The sequence below is a fragment of the Lygodium microphyllum genome, chromosome 16 (assembly GCF_053477565.2).
Source record: "Lygodium microphyllum isolate KBCC chromosome 16, Lygodium_microphyllum_v1.1.10, whole genome shotgun sequence".
Lineage (NCBI taxonomy): Eukaryota > Viridiplantae > Streptophyta > Polypodiopsida > Schizaeales > Lygodiaceae > Lygodium > Lygodium microphyllum.
The window spans coordinates 38,382,150-38,400,302 of NC_141150.1; the positions used below are offsets into that span (position 1 = coordinate 38,382,150).

General features: G+C 41.4%; 1 pseudogene; it reads left to right on the forward strand.

Annotated features, from left to right (window-relative positions):
• Positions 1-1,798: 1,798 nt before the first annotated feature.
• LOC148022716 (autophagy-related protein 16 pseudogene) lies at positions 1,799-17,866 on the forward strand (annotated as a pseudogene).
• Positions 17,867-18,153: the final 287 nt, after the last annotated feature.

An 18,153-nucleotide genomic window follows, 5' to 3' on the forward strand; every position in this document is an offset into this window, starting at 1 on the left:
AGCTTTGGTCGAGCTTGGTATTTTTTTGAACAAGATGAAGCTTGTGTTTGTCAATAGCTACTGAACATTGAGAAGCTAGGTATGTTTTTTTGTCAAGACTCATGCACATCACAGGGGATAATGGGTTCACGAGCACTTCACGTTGCACTTGTTGATTGACTGCACTTGCGGGTCGTCTCCTATTCTTATCAAATACTTCCATGCCATGGGTTGGGATTATGCACTCTTGCACCATCATTAAGCGCTAGCACGGCATGAGGTCCACTGCAACTATATACAATGAATTTTGGATGCACATGCACATGAGAGAGCACCTGTCATAGAGCACGCACATTTCTTGCACGCACCATTTGGGATGTTCATCACAAAGTTAGGAACCTCTGGTTGAGAGTGTAAGGTGGTTGGGTGAGTTAGAGGGTCATGAAGGACGCCATCAATTGTGAGAAGGGTTGTTCATACTTGGTCAACATCTTAAGGACCATCAAATTCTTGAGTGATTGTGAGATTTTGGATGGGTGGAGCGGAGATTGATATTTTTTTTAAATGAGAGTTAAGAGATGAGGATAAAGAATTTTAAATTAACCAAGAATTTTGTTTGCATCTTGCATGATGCACAATCACCTCTAGATAGGCTAGGCACAAATATATTCAGTGCATCCATATTTTTGTGTGAGCATTGTTTGAATGGTAGCATGTCATGGATTCGATTAATTGCATGCTTTATCAAATCATGTATGGTTGTGCACGAAGTTCCTTTTCAAATCATATTTTTGCTAGGACACATTGCAGGAAAATAAAAATTCCAAGAATGGTTTCGCTCCTAGCATTTAGAAGGATGCTGCTCCTCAGATTGAAGCACGAATTTTGGGCACAGGCAAAACCATTACCCTCACAGAGATTCAAAGGGACCGGCTCACTAGGATTGCTCTAGAGAATTGGTATGTCACCTTGAAGGGAGACTCAAAGCCTAAGTTCAATCAATCTCTCGTTGATGAGATTTACAGAACAGAGCAACCATCTACATTTGGTGAGCCAGGGTGTAAAACATTCAATGACCTGGTAGAATCTCAGAGGAATGCTGGTTATTGTAGATATATGCACCAGACTTGGGAAGAAATAATGAACAGAGCAGTTGTGGGTTCGGTTGGTGATATTCCAAATTGTAGGAGGGCTCTCTGAATGTCACTTTTCCCAAACAGTATGGCCAAATGGAATTTTGGCTGATGATGCTACTGATGGAGATGTGGAATGGGATAAAGAGCTGAAGCTATTGACCCTGAAATAGGAACAGGAGCTGAGAGAGCTTCAAAGAAGGCATGAGCTAGCTATTTTAGAAGTTAAGAGCTGATGGGAGAGAAAGAGTAGCTCTAGACAAACTTCTCATTAGGTTTCTCCAGAAGTACAGACATCTCCAGTGGCTTCAGAGGTACTAGGACTCAAACAGGTTAGAGTTATTTCTCGTTGCCCAGTGAGCTCACAAGATCAATTTCATCTTTGGAGCAAGTAGATAGTCCTTCCTATGAGTTGAAACCAGGACTTGACCACGAAGCAGTTGATTTAGGTGACAACACAGTGAAGGAAAGAACAACTATTCCTTCAATTGCAGCAGGTGTTGGGGTACCAAGCCTCTCTCACTCAGGTCAATTCGAAGGTCAATCTTTTGTTCTTGATGCATCGACTACTGGCTTTTGTATATCCCGTGTGATAACTCCCTAGTGATAACTCAGTTGTAGTGGAGGTCAACAGTGATAACTCCCGTGTGCAGAAAGTCATCTTATCATGTTTGGGCTCAACTGGTATGGTGAAAGAGTCTGCTCCAGAAGCTAAGCCCGTAGGAGATGTCATTAAGAGAATAGGAAGAGGAAAGCTTGAGAAGTGCTATTATCAAGCATTTAAACTGGACGGCAATCATTATGAATTGGAAGATCCTATGTTAGTTACTCCAGAGGAGAGGGAGAAGCAGAACGTGATCTATGAAGCTGCACTCCGCTACCAGATGGTTAGGGGGTCTGGATGAAGCATCAGGTAGCAAGACACTCTGGACACAGATTTTGCAGGGGGCCTTGAATACATCAATAGAAAAATCATGGCGAGGAGGCAAAGATTGTCGAAGTCCTGATCCCTAGATGCCCATACAATCCTTGACTTGCCTTGGCACTATAGCATGGAAGATGTAGAGAGAGCTTACCTTCTCATCTCACTGAAGTACGGGCCAGACAAGGCCGCACAATTTGTAGGTAGGCGCGAGATTGTAGATGATAGGGATGTAGAAAGTGTGAAGGAGGAAGACAAGGCTTCCGGAGCGAGATTGTCTCAGCTCCTTCACAGAGCTTACACAAAGTTTCTTGCATCCATTTTAGAAGAAGAGGAGAGGAATTTCTTGAAATTGCCAGGCACACACCATGAAAATGACCAAACATAGTTCTGAATGACCAAGCAACTCTTATGACTGTCTCTCGATGTTTTCTTGATCCATCTGGTCATCATTAGAAGGATAACCATAGTCTCCGATGAAAAAATAGTAAGGATGGCAATATCGACGTCAAGGAAGACAACGAGGAGGAGATGAAAGAAGAGGACAAAGAAGATAAGGGCGAGGAAAAGAAGAAAAGAAAGAGGGGATTGAGCCCTTGCTGAAATGGCTGAAGCCCCAAAAGAGCAGACACTGGGCGCGAATGTGGCTGATGAGCATGCAAATGGAATAGAAGGCGATGAATAGGCAGTCGATGTCAATGCAGTAGAGAAAGAACAGACGAAGGAAGAGAACGAGGAGGAAAATGAGGAAGACAATGAGGAAGACGCAGAACAAGACAGCAAGGAGGAGGGAGAGGCGCAAATCAAGACAAAGAAGAAGGATAACGTGAAGAAGATTCAAAAGATAATGGAGAAACAAGAGAAGAAGGATTGAGTTGCTGATGCGATGGAGGGAAGACGGTGAAGTGACAATGAAGACATAGGAATGGAAAAGCAAACCGTTCAGCAAACACATGAAGAAAAAAGCCTTAAAGGCTTTCAAGTTCCATAAGCTTAAATATCTTAAACATTAAAAATATTAAATTGCCTTAAAGGCATAAAAAGCCTGAGACTTTTTGGGAAAGCAAGAGCATGTCCAACGTAAGGGAGGATGTAAAAAACTATAAAAGGAGAGGAGAGTGGAGAGTTAGGCTCGCTTCCCTTGTATCTTCTTGTCATCTTGTGAGAGATGTGAGAGGAGGGTCGCATGCGAGAGAATTATTTTGGACGAGCTATTCTCGAAGTGGAAGAAGTTAGACTTTGTGGTGTCAAGACTCGGATCAAGGCTATTAAGATATGAGAATATAGTTTTCTTGGTTTTGTTGTCAAAATTTTGTTACTTTCATTGTGAGTTGTCTTGTGATTTGTGTTGTGTTATTAAATATATTAAATTTTCCACATTGTGCTGCGCATTCAACAAATTCGATTACCCTAACCGGAAATCCTTAATATCTCGTTATCGAGTTGTGAGTGAGGCTTGTTCTCAATCACCACTCACGTAACAACATGTATGCTTGGGGAAGAACCTCCCTCAAGTGCGCCTTGCATCTTCTTGGGAGCCATCGTAGACGTAGTGTGTTTAGACTCCGAGTTTGCCTCTAGCTTTTATTCTTGCTCTCTGAGGCTGCATGTAGGTTGATACCTTCTCCCTTGCATAGGAATTGGAGCTTTACGGGCCCGGTTTTAAGACCGGGGAAGGCATGTAGGAACAAGGCTTATGGGCCTTATCCTTAGAAGATTCTAAGGGAAAAAAAAAAAGCTCCTGATCTTCAATAAAGTCGATGTGGAAGGGTCAATGATTAAAAGAATGGAAAGGATTGATGACAGGGGGGTGATTAGGACGATGGCACGGGGAAAATGGCGGCAGCAGCAGGTGCTGTAGGCGGCAGCGTTTCTCACGGCGGTGGCAGCAACGTCCTCTTTCTCTCCCTTTGACCGTCAACGCAGCAGCCTCCTCCATCCCTTCGTGCCTCAGGGGGGGTCATATAGACCAAGGGCAGGGAGATGGTGGCCACCACGTGGTTGGTGCATGCCTCCCCCCTCATACACCACACTCCACCACTATGCCTCCTTCTCCCACTCCCTCTCCTCCAGCCATGCATCGGCTGGGGGAAGGGATAATTAATATAAAAAAATTTGCCTAAGTTTTATCCAATTTCCCCTTCAAAAAGGCTGTTCTCCCATGGCTTTGCATTCTTAAACCCCGGCCTCAATTGCACAATGCGTAGGGCTCAGTTTTGCACATGCCGGGTACGGATTAAGCTGCCAATACTTATGATGTGGAAGATAACCTTACACAGGTTTTTGCACGGGCGTGTGATGATCAAAGCTCCTTAATATTTCGAGCAGAAATATTACATTCTCTCCCCCTTGGAAGAATCGAGATGTCCTCATCTCAAGAAGAGCTAGGGGTATTGTTGGCTGAGAGTACTTTCATCCATCCAAGTGGCATCCTCCACGCGATAATCTTTCCACTGGATGAGACATTCTCTCAAGGTTTTGGATCTCAATTGCCTCTCCCTAACATCTAAGATCCTGTCAAGCCGTAGCTCAAGGGCTCCTTGGCTAGTCATTACAACTTGTTGATCATCAAGTACATGGCTAGGATTAGGTACATACTTCTTTAGTAGGCTGATATGAAATACATTATGAGCCTTTAGGTTCTTAGGGAGTTGTAGTCTATAAGCATTGGGTCCTAGGAACTTGAGAATCTTGTAGGGTCCACAATACCTTAGACTTAGCTTCTTGCATTCACCTAAGGATAGGGAACTCTTCTTTGGGCGTACGTGAATGAAGACCATGTCTCCTTCAGCGAAGGTTCTATCTTGACGTTTCAAATCCGCGTATGCCTTCTACCTATCCTTGATAGCTTGCATGTCCTGTCTTATTAACTTCATTTGGTCATCCATATCTTCCACCATCTGCCTTGAAGCTTCAACCCTCAAGTTTGGATCTGAGACGTTTAAAGGACTTCGACAGTCATGCCCATATAATGCTTGAAAATGGGTCATCTAAATGCTTTGTTGGTAGGAAGCATTGTAGGCAAACTCAACCAGTGGCAAGTATTGAATCTACATTTTTGGTTCATGACAACAGTGTGCCCTTAGCATATCCTCAATGACTTGGTTGACTTGCTCCGTTTGACCATCATTTTGGGGATGGTAAGCTGTACTAAAATAGAGTTGAGTCCCAATGGCTTCAAAGATAGATCTCCAGAAGTGTGACGTAAAGAGAGAATCACGATCACTAATGATTCTTCTGGGCAACCCATGCAGTTTGAATATCTCCTTGATAAATAACCTTGCAATGTCAGAGGCTTTATAGTTTGTCTGAACAAGAATAAGATGTGCAACCTTGGTGAGCTTATCCCCCACCACCATAATGGAGTTGTATCCTCCCTAAACTTGGGGTAGGCCAAAAACAAAGTCCATACTGATGAATTTTCATTTCATTTGGGGAATATCAAGTGGTTGCCACTTTCCTAGCATTTTGATATGTTTGGCCTTAATACATTGATAAGACAAACATTCAGTGACATATTTGAGAACGTCACCTTTAAGCCTCTCCCAATAGTAGCTCTTTCTGACTGCATTGAGGGTCTTGGCATAGCCAGGATGCCCTGAGAAATAGGAATCATGAGCTTCCCAAAGTATCTTTTCCTTGAGTGACTAGCTTGCCGGTATACATAATCTCGTTCTATAGTAGACAAGTCCACTATTGATAGAGAATTCTTGATACTTAGCCTGTAGCTTCGGGTCTTGATCCTTGATAGGGATCTTCCTTAGCATCTTCTGATAGATTGCATCATGGCATGCTTCTTCTCTAGCTAGCTCAAGTATTGGGTTGTTTGGCATGGATACCTTTGTGGCTAGAGATCTAGTTGTTGATGGATCTTACAAGATTAGAGAATTTAGAAATGCCTTGCGATTGAGTGCATCAGCAACTACATTCTCCTTTCCAAGCCGGTATTTGATTTCAAAATCATACTTCTCCAGCACTTCAATCCATCGATGTTGCCTCATGTTGAGTTCATTCTGGAGAAAGATCCACTTGAGACTTTTATGATCCATTACTAGGTTGAACTTGTTACCTAGTAAGTAGTGTCTCCAAAGCTTGAGAGCATGGATGACAGCTAACAGCTCTAAATCATGGGTAGCATAATTCTTCTCATGGCTCTTCAGTTTTCTTGAAGAGTATGCTACAAGATGACCTTCTTGCATAAGCACACATCCTAAGGCAAGCGTGTTAGCATCAGTTACTACTACAAACTCCTTACCAAGATCCGAAAGTTTCAGGATAGGTGCTCATACCAAACTTTGCTTTAGTCTATCAAAGCTAGATTGTTCAGCAGTTGACCATGCAATTGATGTTTACTTCTTCAGTAGATTGGTCAGAGGTGCTGCAATCAAAGCATAGTTTTTTATAAAGATCACGTACCATCCTGTAAATCCAAGAAAACTGTGTATTTCTTTGAGAGTTGCTAGTATTGGCCATTCCAGAACATCTCTGACTTTGGCCAGATCCACTAAGATTCCTTCCAGTGATACGATGAATCCTAGATATTCAATCTATCGTTTGAAGAATGCACACTTCTTCATCTTGGCATAAAGCTTGTGTCCCCTCATTGTCTCAAGGACAATCCGAAGCTGGGGTTCATGATCTTTTTCTTGTTTGGAGTAGACTAAGGTATCGTCGAAGAAGACGAGTACAAAATCGTCAAGATATGGCCTAAAGATATCCTTCATTAACCTGTTGAAGGTGGCAGGTGCATTTGTTAGGCCGAATGACATGACTAGGAATGCAAAGTGTCCATATCTTGTGTTGAATGCCATCTTTGGGATATCTTCTTCCTTGATCCTTATTTGATAGTATTCAGACCTAAGATCAATCTTGGAGAAGATCTTTGCACCTTGAAGACGGTCAAAAAGTTCATCTATTCTTGGAATAGGGTACTTGTTCTTAATGGTTGATTGATTAACCCTTTGTAATCGATACATAGCCGAAGCATTCCATCTTTTTTCTTTTGGAATAGCACTCGAGATCCCCGTGGTGAACTGCTAGGATGGATGTAGCCTTGATCTAATAGTTGCTAATCCTTCAGCTCAATTGCTTCCGGGATGGACATTCTATAAGGCCTCTTTGCAATTGGCACAGCTCCCGGCACTAGCTTGATTTCATGATCAACTTCCCTTTGAGGTGGAAGTTCTGTCAGCTCTTTAGGAAATACATCTGCGCATTTCTTTAGCCATGAAGGTTCTTCACTAGACTCCTGATTCTGATCTAGCTTATTAAGCTTAATCAAGTAGACATGTAGTCCCTTTCTAACTCCCTTTATCATTCGAGATGCTTTGGCCAATTGAATTTTTGGCTTTCTAGCCTCTCCTTGAGTTGTGGCCAATTCCCCTTCAGGGTTTCGAAAGGAAACTTGGCCCTTTCCACAATGAATGTGGGCATCATTAGGTTTAAGAAAATCCATTTCGAGCAAACACTCGTGGATACCTAAGTTCATGACCCTGAATCTAACAGAAGTCGACTTTCCTCCCAGTAGGAATTCCTCATGAGGATGTGCTTAGCCAACAAGTTTCTTTACATTAAAACTTGCTAAGCGTTCCTCACATTACATTTTATGCCCATTTCAACTTTTAGCCAAGTGACCTAATCACTTAACTTCTTTATTACTATTCACATTCAAGACAATCATTGATAAAAAGAAGCCTCATTTCATTCATATGGGCATAGCCCTTTTGGAGTACAATTATTCTTGGGCGATGGAACAAGCTTATACATTAATTCGAGGAGAATAAGATGTTGTTGCATTCAGCTACGGGAACTATGTAATAGTATGGATTGGGGTCATGGATTTTCAGGAATCGATAAGTCATTGGAAGATTAGGGTATCTTTTCCTTTGATATCCATCCTTCTCATGATGTCCCAACACCTTGATCCTATCGGCAGGGATTACTCGAGTCACTTCCTCGTACACATACTTATTCTGCTTGACCCTTCAATCTCCAACATGTAGAGTTGCGTTTGCGTGAGCCTCAACAAAGATGAACAACTTCACGACCTTTAAGTCCTCCATCCACTTGATTCTCTTCAAGCTGGTTTGAAGGTACGCATGTCGGTGGGCAGCTATGTAATAGATCCCTGAAACACACATCCACCTCCGTTCCATGTACAAGGGTGATGGATTGTAGATGCGGTCTAGGATATTCATCATATCAAGCCTTTGTCGATAATCCGAAGCATGCATCATGGTCATAAACATGACCCAGAACACCAAGAGTCAGTTCCATGCTTCATGACTCTACAAGATAGCATCGATAAGTAAGGAAATGTTCTTCACAACAACATTTGCTTTACTTCTTCTTATTAAGTTTTCTTATAAAGACAGATCCTTCATTGGTTCGCTCTGATACCAACTGTAATGTGTCCACCTATTCGCTTGCATGACACATCTTAGCAACCCATCAGAAAGAGAGTCTAGAAAGTGCAGCCTGGCACTCCCATGGAATGCTACGGGGTTTGCGATCTAGGTCTTCCCGATTCTACCACATAGCGGAAGTATTTTGGCCGTTCCCACTTAGAACCGACCTGAATCATGGTTTCCCTATTGGTGAAATTCCTAGAATGGTAGCTAGCATCGAACCCTAGGCAAACTACTTTACACAGAAACGTTAGGATCGAAGCGGATTCATGCTGCACTTGGTTCAAGGAGAATGGGAAATGAGAGGGATGCAAAGCTCGACCTCTCTGCCCATAAGGCATAGTCCCATTCCGTTCACCTAAAACAATATAAATCGGGATTTTAGTAACCTGAACTCTAGGTCAGCGTTGCGTGTTGTTCATTCCCTTCGAGAAAAGCTCCTTGCTGTCCATTTTGCTTGAGAAACGTTCCCGGCCAATCGGGACCACCCATTCGTAGGACGGACCCATGGCCACATCCACCGCACTTTCCTTAGGGTTGCTTTAGTTGTCTAATAACCTACCACATTTAGTTGGACACGCATAAAATTGCTTCCTTTATTAGCTATATAGTCACCGGTTCCTTCACGTAATCTTAGCACTGACATAGGAAAGCAGTGTCAAACAAGTTCCTTTTCAACAATTGATCTTATTTATCTTTTGAAGACATCATATAATCCAGCCTGTAGGCTAATCTATAATCTGCCCGAAGGCAACGTCCAAAGGCAATCCATAATCCACCGAAGGCAATCCAGCAATCCACAGGGATTACTAATCCATGATTTTGCCCATAGACTAGTAGCAGGCCTCGAGATCCAATCCTGAGTCACGTTGGCCTCTTGTGGAGGGCTTGGATGGCAAGGGATTTATGGCCAGAGCCCCCCTGGCACCCAAGCATCCTCCTGCTCCAAGTAGCGCCCAATGGAGAGACCTCTCACGGCGGTATGGTCCATGTTCCCGACGTGGCTAACAACCCCCTTGGTTAGGGTCAGGCAAACAGTCGAGGGTAATTGATGCTGCCTCTCGCTTCAAGCCTTCAACTTGAAGCATTGATTATCTTTCCATCTTTAGTTCCTTGAGCAAACAATGCAAATAGTGCTCCTAAAATGTTACAAACACAATCAATCCAGTGGTTGTTTAATTGGCCAACTGCTAAGGAGTGAATCCTTCTCTCCGAATGCATCCAACATTTGATCCAGGATCAATTGCAACTTGGCATGATCCCCAAGGGTTTGTTTGTTTACCCTTTTATCCTCAGGTTAGGGTCATACCCTGTCAACCCAAATTAACCAACACCTTAGGTTTCTTAAGTTAAGACAGTGAATCCTAGCGACCATGTTGCTCTAACTTATTTGATCCTTTGCTTATTAGGGAAAACATAACCTCCCTAGACTTGGCAAATTAGCCCAGGAAAGGTGATGTAACAGGATGTCTAGTCATCCTCTTGCAAGTTAGACTTGCGCTAGAATCTGCTAACCTTATTCCAAGGAGTGGCAATTTTATCTTGTGGTTAAACCACAAAGCCATGCGACATTGCAACTTATTGCACAAGTGTCGCATCTAACTCATGGGATTATTTCACCCATCAATGATGTTTCTTGACAAGGAGTATGTTTAGTCAAGATGTAGGGTTTGGGGTGTCTTCTTACCCAACCCAACCCTAATTGTACTAGGCCGACAACAATCGGTCCTAGGGTTTCCAAACTCAATCTCAGTTTTAGCATTAGGTCAATCGATCCTTAGGGTAGAAACCCTAGATAATTGTCTGCATGGGCATCCAATTAACCCAAACATTCCATGAATGTGGGTAGGGTCTCGACTTGGCATCCAAGTACGATACTAGGTAGAATTTCTAACATGGTAAACCCTAGCTAGTACTTGAGGTGTTTATTGTATTGACTAGTTATGCCTGTACGAATCCCTTGCGGTTATAATAATACAAGTGATTTAGCTAAATTGATCTACTTGTCTTGCGACAAGGATGATCCTTTCCTACAGATGCTAAACTTGTTCTAAAGGTGTAAATAGTTGCAACATGCGATTCATTACTTTTAGGCTGCTAAAAGGTTTTTCAATAACTACTTCTTTCCTTGCTAAAGTCATGACGAATGACAATTTGGAGATTATCTTGCATAGAACCTACAAGATTCACATCAAGGAACTATGCCTACAACCTCTCGCTTAATGCAACGGGATTTCGTGCTTTGATAAGCCATGCAAACTTTTCTAAATGCAACTCGATGAAATGAAATTTATGCATGATGAATATGTAACATGCGACCCTTAGATACAACATTGTAAATGAAGTTCATGCAAGAATAAGACTAGTGTTGACTTAATCCATTTCCAAGCATCTTTTGCATGTAACTTACAAGTCTATGGTCCCATTTCCATGCTATGCAACAGACATTAACAATTCTTTCCATGCGAGTCATAGCAAGATACACTTGCTCTTTCACAGCCAAACAAAGATGCACTTAACAATTTTCATCTTTTTAACGCTAGGCAATATGTGTTTTAGGCTTGTCACTTTGAAATGCATGGCAAGGCAACAAGCTACGAAGCTTGTAAAATGGATAGGTAATTTACATTCATAACATTGGAAATGCAATTACCCAATTGCTTGTCATGCATTATTTTTAGTAAATTGTTCGAGTAGGCAATTTTCCCCAAATGCATTTTAACTAGGCTAGGTGAAAAACATGCATAAGTGCTTCCTTTCCATGAAAGTTATCGTGCTTAACGCATTTCTTTTACGTGGAATTAAAATCGTAAAACCTGGGCTTGAGGGCTCATGGGAATGTCCACGTGTATGTTCGAGGAAGAACCTCCTGCAGGTGTGCCTTGCATCTTCTTGGGAGCCATCTTAGACGTAGTGTGTTTGGACTCTGGGTTTGCCTTCTAGCCTTTATTCTCGCTCTCCGAGGTTGCTTGTAGGTCGATACATTCTCCCTTGTGTAGGAATTGGAGCTTTACGGGCCCGGTTTTAAAACCCGGGAAAGCACGTAGGAACAAGGCTTATGGGCCTTATCCTAAGGAAAAAAAAAAGCTCTTGATCTTCAGCAGAGTCGACGTGGAAGGGCCAATGATTGGAAGAATGGAAAGGATTGAGGACATGGGGTGATTAGGATGATGGCAGGGGGGAAAATGGCGGCAGCAGAGGCAATGTAGGCGGCGGCAGCAATGTCCTCTTTCTCTCCCTTTGATCGTCAGTGTAGCAGCCTCCTCCCTCCCTTCATGCCTCAGGGGGGGGTCATATAGCCCAAGGGGGGGAGATGGTGGCCACCACGTGGCTGGTGCATGCCTCCCCCCTCATACACCACACTCCACTCCCTCTCCTCCAGCCATGCATCGGCTAGAGGAAAGGATAATTAGTAAAAAAAATTGCCTAAATTTTATCCAATTTTCCCTTCAAAAAGGGTGTTCTCCTGCGGCTTTGCGGTCTTAAACCCCAGCCTCAATTGCACAATGCGGAGGGCTCATTTTTGCACGTGCGGGTTACGGATTAAGCTACCAATAATTACGATGTGGGAGATAACCTTGCACAAGTTTTGCGCGGGCGTGCAGTGATCAAAGCTCCTTAATATTTTGAGCGGAAATATTATAGAAGACATATGTTTTGATGGCTGCAAATGAAGGTATTTTAGGGCTGTTTTCAGGCTAATTGATGTTGATAATTGGCTGAAATTTCTGTAGCAATTAATGCTAAAAGCATGACAAAAAAAGAGGTTATTTATGTTGACACTTTAAAAATGGATGAAGTCATTCAAAAGTTTGCTAAGCATGAATGTTATGGGCTTCAAAGCAGGGCTAAAGCAAGGGCGGATACAAAGTACAAAACAATTTCAATGAAGGTTAAGCATGTGGCTTTGCCTTTACCACCTGAAAGTGATGGGTTGGTTGAAAAAGTGACTCAACAGCCAAGTTTACGGGATCCACATTGAGTGGGATATAAATTTCCAACTAAAACTTTACAAAAGCTGAAAATTGATGATACAAGCTTTCTTTTACCTGCAAAAAGAGCTTGTTTCTTGCAGATGTTCGCAAGGCATGGGAATGCCTTTGCATTTCAGCTAGATGAAATTGGATGTGTTGATTTGACCATAGTTGCACCTATGGTGATCTTTAGAGTACCTCATGTGCCATGGAATTTAAAGCCTATTCCAGTACCTTGGGCATATTTGCTTAAGTTTCTGAAGCTTTTGAACGAGAAGATCAGGATGCGGATTTTGGAGCCCTCTTCAACTCCATATTTGAATCGGTGGTTTACTGTTCCAAAGAAGAATGGTTCTTTGAGGTTTATACAAGATTTGCAACCAGTTAATAAAGTCACCATAAGGAATGTTGGATCTGACCCAATAGTGGATGAATTTGCAGAAGCATTTGCAAGTAATGAAATTTAATCTTTGGGAGATTTATATTCAGGATATGAACAGTTCCAGCTTGCATTAGAAAGCCGAGATATCACTACCATGAAGACACCACTTGGATTGGTTAGGATGTGTATGCTTCCATAGGGGGCAACCAATTCAATGGCACATATGATGAATGCTATGCATAAAGTTTTGAGGGAGTATATTCCTCAATTGACCTTATCATTTCTTGATGATGTGCCAATAAAAGGGTGCAATATCCATGAGAAGAATGAAGAGCTAAATGATCAGGGATGTATAGGATTTGTGGCTGATGATTGTGACAAGATTTTGAGCCATCTTGAAGAAGTGCATTTGGCTCTGTCAAGAGAAAAATTAGTTTTTGGAGGAGAGGAAGTATTGGTAATTGGTCACATGTGTGGACCATATGGAAGAAAGCCCTCACCAGTAAAGATTGATGCCATAAGTAGGATGCAAGAAACATGTTCGAATGTATCCTAGGTAATAATATTTTTGGGTGCATGTTTCTTTTACTTGATATGGATTTAACATTTTGCTCATGTGGCTGAAAGTCTATATCAGCTCTTGAGAGAAGGGCAAAAGTTTTGGTGGGGAAAACAGCATACGAAGGCAGTTCAGAAGTTAAAGAGCTTATTGATTTTAGCCCCAACACTAAAGAGAGAAAATTATGAGAATGGGCAACCAATTATTCTCACTGTGGATACAAGCCCAATTGGCAATATTGGCTAGGTAGTGGGTCAGGATGATGCTGATGGGAATAGATATGCCATCCAGTTTAGAGCAAAGGTCTTCAATGAACGCCAACGACGATATTCTCAAGTCAAAAGAGAGCTTTGGGGTGTAGTGACAGCCCTTAAGTGTGATAGGGAGTATTTCATGGGAGCTCATGTAGTGGTAGAGACTGATTTCTATCTCTATTGGGCATGATAGCAAATTACTCAACTCTTGATATTGCCATGTTACGATGGATTGCATATATAAAGTCACTTAACCCTAATTTTCAGCATATTGCAGCAGGTAGAGAAAACCTCGTGGCTGCCATGCTTTCATGAGCAAGGTTTGAAGATGAAGAGGAGTTGATGGTAGATGAAGAGGATGATGTGATAGGTGCTGAAAATGACTTTATGAAAATAGGGAATGAGTGTGCAGATGTTGTTACTGTAGGTACAACTGTTGTAACGGGGATCTCAACAGTAAGAAAAGAGCTTACAACCATGGAGAAGAAATGGGTAGTAGAGAGAAAGCATCATCAGTGTTATGCTTCAGTTAAAACACAATTTTTGGAAGAGTTGTATGAGGATGATTGGCTGAAAATAGGTCAATATCTCAGCCTCATGTCAACAAAGAAGGCTGAATGGTCTAAAGATGAATTCAAAAGGATTAAAAGAAAAGCTTATGGGTTTTTCTTAAAATATGGATGTTTATGGAAGCATGCAAAGAGAAAGAGAGAAGTTCCAATACGTGTTTTGGGAGATAGGGCTTCTCAACAACAGGTGATGCAGGAGTTTCATGAAAGCTTATGGGATGGACATAGAGGAGTTTGGGGCACATTTGCCAAGATCAAAGAGAAGTATTGGTGGAAAAACATGTATAAAGATGTGGAAAATTATGTGGAATCATGCAATGTCTGTCAGATGCATTCCATGGTAAAGCATAGAGATGGGTTGCAACCAACCTATCCATTATCTATGCATTACAAATGGGTAGCTGATTTGGTTACCATGCCTACAAATTTATGGAATATGAGATATCTTGTGCTTGCACAAGAAGACTTGACAAATCAAGTGGAAGGTTGAGCTCTTAGTACAAAAACTACTCAAGCAGTTTGCAAGTTCTTATTGGAAGAAGTCTTTTGCAAGTATGGTTGTGTTGGTAAAGTGGTTGCTGATAGAGGAGAATTGGATGTGAGTGAGGCTCATGAGTTCTTTTCACGATTGGGTATCCAGTTGGCTTTAATTTCAGCCTACAATTCTGAAGCAAATTAAAAAAGTTAAAGAGGTCATCAGCCTATCATTAAGGCATTAGCAAAGTCATGCAAGGGTAGGATGAAAGAATGGCCAAGAATGTTACCCTTTGCTTTGTGGGCTGATAGGACCACTCATAGTGCAGTTACAAGGTATATGCATGCTAAATTAAAGTATGGACAATAGCCAATCATGCCTATTGAGGAGACTATTGCTATTTTGAGTGTTGTACCATGGGAAGAGGGTTTGAATAGAGAAGAGTTACTAGTCCTACGCATTAGACAGTTAGAAAGAAGCCCCGAAGACATTGAGATAGCCATGAAAAAGCTAAAGACTGCAAGGATCTAGAATAAGAAGAGGTTTGACAAGTGACAGAGACTTCGACCACGAGCTATACAAGAAGGAGACTGGGTACTAGTTTATGGCAGTAGCTTAGAAAATTAGCATAGTGCCAGTCGGAATATGAGAAAGTGGTGGTCTGGTCCATATGTGGTAAGATTTATTTTTGAAAATGCTACCTATGCATTAAATGAGATGGATGGGACAACTCTAAGGATTCGAGTGGCTGGAAAATATATCAAACTCTTTAAATGTAGGGACTCTTTGGCATATGAGTTGAAGGAGCTAGATATTCAGCATGAACATGAGAATATGGAAGAAGAAGAGGTGGAAGTTGAAGACATTGACATGGTAGAGGATACTCCTTATGACACTGCAGATCCATAAGACTTTGGCACATGCTAGAGGATGTGCAGGTTAGGAAGGGGTGAATGTCTTGCCGCTATGTGCACACCATGTGAAAAACTCTAAAGAGCGGCTTTCTTATTGATCGCACACACCATGCAAAAAAAGTGTGGCTTTCTTATTGATCTAGAGAGCCAATGCCATTTTAGACATTAGTGTTAGTGTCCATGGTTCAAACATATTAGTTTTTTGGACAAGTGTAGCAAATTTATGATATTTTAGATATTATCTCTTGTAAATATCCAAAAACTGTAGACAACTTTGAGATTAGGATAACATGCAAAAGAAAGCATGTAGCTTTTAGTCATCTGTGAGGATTTTATGTAAAAAGAGAGATGGACGAAATTGCATGCATCACGATCGTTATTTTCAAGCAGTGAACAGCACTCGAAAGTGGGAGATGAAAGAGTCATCTGGTAGAGTTTTGGCCAGGTGTGCTGGTATTTTGCCCCCCTTTCGGAGCCAATAGAAGCATCAGATTGGCGATTTGAGCAGCATAGAGGAATGTATTTTTTTGTGTATGTTTTTGTGTACAAGAGATTTGTCTTCTCAGAATGGAGAAATAAGCTGACAGGCTTCAATTCTATGAGTATTATTCTACGTCTTGTATTTCTTTCTGCGAGTATTTTTTCATATCTTCTATTTCTTTCAACCCCTTCTCTTCCGTCTACTCCACTCCTTCAATCTCCCTTCACCCTACTGTCTCTTAACCCCGCAGTAGACTTTTGACCGCAATCGCTCTGACAACGTAGATTGAAATGTTGAGCTTGTGGCAGCATAGGAGTTGAAGAAAGCGGTCATTGCCTTCCTTTTGAGATTTCTATAAGGAAACTATTCTAGGAGCCATCACTATTCATAGGGGACTTTACTTTTTGGAGGGGGTACGCATGAGAAAAAGGTGGCATTGATGCTTTTGGAGTTTTGAAATGGGCATTTTATTCATTACCCACATCAGAAGGCAATACTTTTTTGCATTCGTCTCTTGGCTTTCACAGTGCTTTTGCAGTAAAATCTAGATCATGAAGACTTGAGAGCTTTCTTTGTCAATGAACTAGAGTTTTTTAATGAATTAGTTGCATTACTCCAGTTAGAAAACACTATTCCAAAAGATATCCGGATTTTAGTTGTACTAGCATTGACTACACAATCACAAGTTTTAGAGTAGCTTCTGGAAGAGGTAGTGAATTCTAAGTCATTGAGGGCATAGTTATCTTAAAAAACATCGCTTTTTGACCAATGCTAAGTAGACCTTCAGCTATAGAGGCAGAAATTGGAGCAACTAGAATCAACATTAGAGGGAAGATCAAGTGCACTTGATTTGGCTATCTATGAAAATGTTGAGCTGCATCAGCAAGTACAGGGACTTGACAAGATATAAAAAAATGCTTCAAGTTGAGAACAAACAATTGATAAATCAGTGGATGAGACTGAAGATGCAAGATGCTAATCATCTTAACAAGAAAAATGCTATGTATGAGGATCTTCTAGCAAGATTAAAAGCAGGAAGGCTGGAAGAACTGGCCGGGTAACAAGTGGATGGCATTGTCAGGCATATAGGGGTTGAAGACTATGTTAAATTGAGAATCCCAACATCTTTGAGATACACTTTACAAAGCCATGAAGGGGAATGTGGTGTGGTTATTTTTGAACATAACAATGATATCTTGGTGAGTGGTGGAGATGACAGGCCTATCAAAATTTGGAATACAAACTCAAGCACCTTACTTACCACTCTTTCAGGGTGTTTAGGTGTTCATGTGCTTGATATTTCTTTTTCTATTGACAACAAGTTTGTCCTCGAAGCTAGTAGTGATCACAAGCTCTATTTATGGGACATCCATTATGGAAGAATCTGACATTTACTGACTGGTCACACTGAGAAAGTTTGTACAATGGACATTAGCAAACTTTCAAGTAAAAGAGATGTCACTGCAGCTCACGACAAGACCATAAGACTTTAGGATCTTTACAAAGGCTATGGTTTTAATACTAAAGTTTTTCATTGTAATTGCAATGCATTGTGCTTGACCTTTGATGCATCTTTCATATGCTCTAGTCACATGGATGGAAACTTGCGTTTGTGGGACAAGCGAATGGGAAAGCTAGCCAATGAAATTGCAGCACATGCACAAGGAGTAACTTATGTTTCACTTTCACATACTAGTCAAACAGTCTTAACAAGTGGCATGGATAACCTAAATAATTTGTTTGATGTACACAATATGGAGATTTGTGCAACATTCAAGGCCCCAGGTCATAGAAAGAAGGCGGTAGCAACTAGCTAGTAGTTTTTGTTTTTTTTTTTGCAACCTTTGGGTCAAGGAACTTCAGAAACATGGAAGTCCAAACATTGTCATGGCACTTATGGGGAATAAAAGATATTTGAATGTTTCAAGAGCTAATACAATCAAATAGGCTTCAAGTTGAAGCACTATAATTGTGTAACTACAGTGGGCTACTATGTTATGAGCGTTGAAGTTAAAGAGTTGGAGCGAGCATCATGGAGTGCAAGCACAACTGTGAGATGTGTTAAGAATTTGATCCAAGCATTGAGTAGTCGAATGAATTCGAG